General features: G+C 41.7%; 1 pseudogene; it reads left to right on the plus strand.

Annotated features, from left to right (window-relative positions):
- Positions 1-1,521: 1,521 nt before the first annotated feature.
- Positions 1,522-2,753, plus strand: LOC117091095 (annotated as a pseudogene).
- The last annotated feature ends 3,221 nt before the right edge of the window (positions 2,754-5,974 follow it).

The raw sequence follows: 5,974 nt of genomic DNA on the forward strand, positions 1-5,974 counted from the left end.
TGGAAGTGGATTATCATAAAGGTCTGTATCCTCATCTTCTTCACATTGAATAGGCTAAGGAGGAGGAGGAAGAGGAGGGGTTCATCCTGCTGTCTCAGCGGCAGGGGGCAGGAGAAAATCTACATATAAGTAAGCCCAGCAGTTCAAACCCATGTTGTTTCTCAAAGAAAATAATATTTAAAACATCCTAAGTTATATCCTAATTTTACATATAAGAATAAAAGCTAGGCTGCTGAGTTTCAAATGAATTCATAATATAATTATGTTCTAGAAAACAGGAAAATTCTAAATGTACCAGAAAATACAACCTTCTTTGAACTTGTCATATTGAAAAAATAATTAAAACTGAATTTTATTGCAGGTAGACAGTCTATTAGTCAATGAGAATGAAATCATGTTCTTGAAACCAGGAATCCTGAGAGCACCCACAGATCCTCTGAAAGAAGTCAATTGCTCCTACAGGACCTGGGAGACACCCAAAATACTGTAAGTGCCCCAACTGCTGAAGTAGAAAAAAGAGATGCTCCACACACCCGCACTGGGGAAACTGAAGGTCTGTATGTGGGAGGAGTTTTTGACCTTACCTGGAGCTGAGTCAATTCAGAGAGTAGGCCGGGCATGGTGGCTCATGCCTGTAATCCCAGCACTTTGGGAGACTGAGGTGGGCGGATCATGAGGCCAGGAGTTCGAGACCAGCCTGACCAACATGGTGAAACCCTATCTCTACTAAAAATACGAAAATTAGCCAGGCATGGTGGTGCATGCCTATAATCCCAGCTACTCAGGAGGCTGAGGCAGGAGAATTGCTTGAACCCAGGAGGCTGAGGGTGCAGTGAGCCAAGATCTCACCACTGTACTCCAGCCTGGGCAACAGAGCGAGACTCTGTCTTAGGAAAAAAAAAAAAATTAGAGAGCAGAGTGAAATACAGGGGCAGAGGAAGCAGCAAGTTAAGGCCCTGGGAGCTCTCTGGGTCCCCAAGCAGGCCATTGAGGCCTGGCAACACAGCGATCCTTCAGGAGGACAGCCAGAGGCGCAGGGGAAAATGCCACAGGGAGAAGAAAGTCTCCAGCTGAACTTTGTAACAATTTGAACCGGGTGAGAAGCCTCCTGGCCAAACCTCAGGGGAGGGCACGAATCCGGTGTGCAGACTCCACAGGTGGGGGAAGAACCAAGCCCTTATCTTTTGCAGCTGGGAAGTGGGTAGCCTGGGGCAAGTTCTCAAGCCCTGCTGCCCACTGCCTGGAAACAGACTCGGGGCTATTAGAAGGGTCACACTGGGAGTGAGACTGGCCCTTTGGTTTGAGTGGGAGCTGGGTGAGACCTGTGACTGCTGGCTTTTCTCCACTTCCTTGACAACCCGCATGACTAAGCAGAGACAGCCATAATCCTCCTAGGTACACAATTCCATTGACCTGGAAACCTCAGCCCCCAACCACCACAGCAGACCCAGCAAGACCCATCCAAGGAAAGCCTGAGCTCAGACACGCCCTGCCCTGATCCTCCTCCTGTCCTCATCATTCATGTCCAGGGTGCTGCAGACAGACGCAGAGCAGGAGTCACAGATGAGAGCGGAGATCCACGCAGGATCTCTCCAAGGTCCAGGTAGAAACTTTCCATGGTCAACATGATGGAGGAGTTTGCCAGCTATGCCATGCTAGGAAGAAAGATCAACAAGATGACGGATAAGCTCAAAACCCACGTGAAAGCTCAGACAACTCAATTAGCCAAGATAAAATGGATGACAAGTGTCGCTTTCTATGTATTGCAGGTTGCCCTGATGATTTCACTCATTTGGAAGTATTATTCTGTCCCCGTGGCTGTTGTCCAGAGAAAATGGATAACCCCTCTAGATCACCTGGTAGCCTTTTCTACTAGATAGCAGGTGGTGTTGGAATTATCTGTTGGATTTTAGTCTGTAACAAAATTGTGGCTATTGTGCTGCATCCGTTAAGCTGAACTGGAAGATGGATACAGCTATGAGACTTTTAAAAATGGATTTTCTCTTATTAGGTTGAAAACCTGGTTTACACTGTTTTTTTTTTTTTTTTTTTTTTTTTAAGAAACAAAAGTGCACAGTTTAGATTTTTTGGTCGAATATGTTTGTTCTTGGACTTTATGAGAGATTCTTATAAGAATCATGATTTTCTACACGTGTCATTGAGCCAAGAAAGTCCAGTTTATGACACGTATGTACCAATGAACACCATCCTAGATCCATACGAAATGTGAAATGTTCAGTGGCATCTCCGTGCCGTCACTTGTGATTTGCATTCTTATGTATTTTGGTCATATTGCCAGCTGGGAAGTCAAAGTTTTTTTAACAACTTAAGTTCTTTGAAGACAGTGCTGTTTTTAATATAGTTTAGAAAGTAACTTAATTTTAATACCACTACTAAGAATTTGAAAACTTCTTCTTTAATCATATTCAATATAACTAAAAGAACAGCACTAATTGACATCGTTCAGGCTTTTTCTCCCTGTGTTTAAAATGTCATTTGTTGAGCAAGGGTTGTACAGTATTATCTACTTGAGGCTGTTAATTTTTCATTACAGTGTTTTGTAACTGTATCCATGAGACCTGTATCCAACCTGTATCCATGAGACCATAATGCATTGTTTTGTGCTCAAATTGTGTTTTGTAATTAAACCATTTTGAATGAAATGTATTTTAGAGGCATTTAATATTTATGCTCTTTAAAATGGAACACAGAAAACAAACCTTATAAGGCCTGATTACATTAATCTGAACCAATAACCTGTATGGCCCACAAAGTATAATTCTGCTAAATGTTTTTTAAAACACTTTTTAAAAAAATTAAAATCTCTTCTAATTAAAATCTTTGCAAGTGAATAAAAAAATACAAAAGATAAATTAAACAAAAAGTTGGTTCTTTGAAAAGATAAATAAAATCGATAGCTCATTACCAAGATTAACCAAGAAAAGAAGAGAGAAAATCCAAATACAGGTATGCGCCATCACACCTGGTTAATTTTTTGTATCTTTAGTAGAGACGGGGTTTCACCATGTTAGCCAGGCTGGTCTTGAACTCCTGACCTCGTGATCTGCCCGCCTCAGTCTCCCAAAGTGCTGGAATTACAGGCGTGAACCACTGCGCCAGGCCTGATCCTGCCATCTCTGACAACATGGATGAACCTGGAGGGCATTATGTTGAATAAAATAAACCAAACAACTAAAGACAAATGCTGCATAATATATTATATGTGGAATCTAAAAAAGTTGAGCTCGTAGATGCAGTGTAGAATGGTGGTTACCAGGAGCTGGGAGGTGGAGAAAGTAGGGAGATGTTTGTCAGAGGGTATGTTTCAGTTAGACAGTGTAAATCTGTTCTAGAGATCTGAGGTACAATATGGTGACTATAGTTAACATTAATGTACAGTCATGCACTGCATAACAACATTTTGATCAACAATGGACCAGATATATGATGGCAGTTCTCACAGGATTATAAGGGAACTGAAAATTTCCCATCACCTAGTGACCTTGTAACTGTCCTAATGTCATAGACAACACATCGCTCATGTGTTTGAGATGCTAGTGTCAACAAACCTGCTGCACTGCCAGTTACATGAAAGTATAGCACATACACAACATAATATTTGATGATGATAATAAATGACAAGGTTACTGGTTTATATATTTACTGTATTATACTTTTTATTATTTTGGAGTGTTCTGCTTCTACACACAAAAAAGCTTACTGTAAAACAGCCTCAGGCAGATCCTTCAGGAGCTATTCCAGAGGCAGGCGTTGTTATCATAGGAGGTGACAGCTCCATGCATGCTATTGTCCCTGAAGACCTTCCAGTGGGACAGGATTTGGAGGTGGAAGACAGTGATATTAATGATCTTGACCCTGTATATGTCTAGGCTAAGGTGTGTGTTTGTGTTTTAGTTTTTAACAAAAAAGTTCCCAAAATTAAAAAAATTAAAAAATAGAAAAAAGCTTATAAAATAAAGAAATAAAGAAAGAAAATACTTTTGGACAGCTGTACAATATGTGTTTTAAGCTAAGTGTTATGACAAAAGAGTCAAAATTTTTTTAAAATTTAAAAGTTAATAAAGTAAAAAAGTTACAGTAAGCTAAGGTTTTTTTTTTTTTTTTTTTTTTTTTTTTTTGAGACAGAGTCTGGCTCTGCCGCCCAGGCTGGAGTGCAGTGGCCGGATCTCAGCTCACTGCAAGCTCCGCCTCCCAGGTTCACGCCATTCTCCTGCCTCAGCCTCCCGAGTAACTGGGACTACAGGCGCCCGCCACCTCGCCCGGCTAATTTTTTTGTATTTTTTGAAGAAGAGAACATTAAAGAAATATAGTTTAAGCTGGGCGCGGTGGCTCAAGCCTGTAATCCCAGCACTTTGGGAGGCCGAGACGGGCGGATCACGAGGTCAGGAGATCGAGATCATTCTGGCTAACCCGGTGAAACCCCGTCTCTACTAAAAAATACAAAAAACCAGCCGGGCGAGGTGGCGGGCGCCTGTAGTCCCAGCTACTCGGGAGGCTGAGGCAGGAGAATGGCGTGAACCCGGGAGGCGGAGCTTGCAGTGAGCCGAGATCGCGCCACCGCACTCCAGCCTGGGCTGCAGAGAGACTCCGTTTCAATAAAAAAAAAAAAAAAAAAAAGAAATATAGTGTAGCCTAAGTATACAGTGTTTATAGCCTACAGTAGTGTACAGTATTGGCCTAGGCCTCCAGATTGACTTACCACTCACTCACTGAGTCACCCATAGCAACCTTCAACCCTGCAAACTTCATTCATGCTAAGTGCCCTGTACAGGCATATCATTTTTTTGGTCTTTTTTACAGCATTTTCACTGTACCTTTTCTAAGTTTAGCTATGTTTAGATACACAAATACTTACCATTGTGTTACAATTGCCTATGGTATTAAGTACAGAAACATGGTATACAGGTTTGTTGCCTAGAAGCAGTAGGCCATACCACATAGCCTACGTGTGTCACAGGCTTCCCACGTAGGTTTGTGTAAGTACACTCCACGATGTTCGCACTACAGTGAAATCTCTTTTTTTTTTTTTTTTGTTGAGACGGAGTCTGGCTCTGTTGCCCAGGCTGGAGTGCAGTGGCCGGATCTCAGCTCACTGCAAGCTCTGCCTCCCGGGTTTACGCCATTCTCCTGCCTCAGCCTCCCTGAAATCTCTTAATGATGCATTTCTCAGAACATATTCCCATCATCAAGCGATGCGTGAATGTATTATATATTTGAAATTTGCTAAGAGGGTAGATGTTAAGTGTTCTTATCACACACAGAAAAGTAACTATGTGAGGTAATGGATATGTCAATTAGCTTGATTGTGGTAATCATTTCATGATGTATACATGCGTTAAATAATCATGTAGTATGCCTTAAATGTATACATTTTTTATTTGTCAATCACATCTCACTAAAGCTGGGAAAAAATCCATATTCTCTTTTAAACCTACACTGTATAATTCACCTGGGGAGGTTTTGTGTGTTTATGGGAGATCATGCAGATTATGGGAAGGACTTTTGTTTATTCTTTCCATACTTGAAAGATTTCCACAGCCTGCAGCTGCTAACACACTGAACTATATGCTACTCAAAATAAACAACCTGTATTTCCCCTTTCTAGGCAGGAGGCACTGACCCACCTCTAAATCCTACCTGTGTCCCAGGGTCCAGATCAATGCCACTTCCTGCGTGCATTGTTCCTCACATCGCCCCTGCCTCGGGTCTTTGGCATTTACATGACTCTAGGCATTATTGCTTTCGAGCTTGGATAACAGATATTGATGTTCTGTCTCTGCACTAAGAGCACAATCAGGCTTACACTGCCTGAGCCAGAGAAGGCACACCACTAAACAGATTACGTTTAGCTTGGCCCACAAAATCAAATTATTTAGTTGCAAACATTGAGAAATTTTACAAAAACAAAACAAAACAAAAAAACCCCTCTAGTCTTTTGGCTTCTCTTGGAAAA

The sequence above is a fragment of the Trachypithecus francoisi genome, unplaced genomic scaffold, assembly GCF_009764315.1.
Source record: "Trachypithecus francoisi isolate TF-2019V2 unplaced genomic scaffold, Tfra_2.0 Lachesis_group11, whole genome shotgun sequence".
Classification (NCBI taxonomy): Eukaryota; Metazoa; Chordata; class Mammalia; order Primates; family Cercopithecidae; genus Trachypithecus; species Trachypithecus francoisi.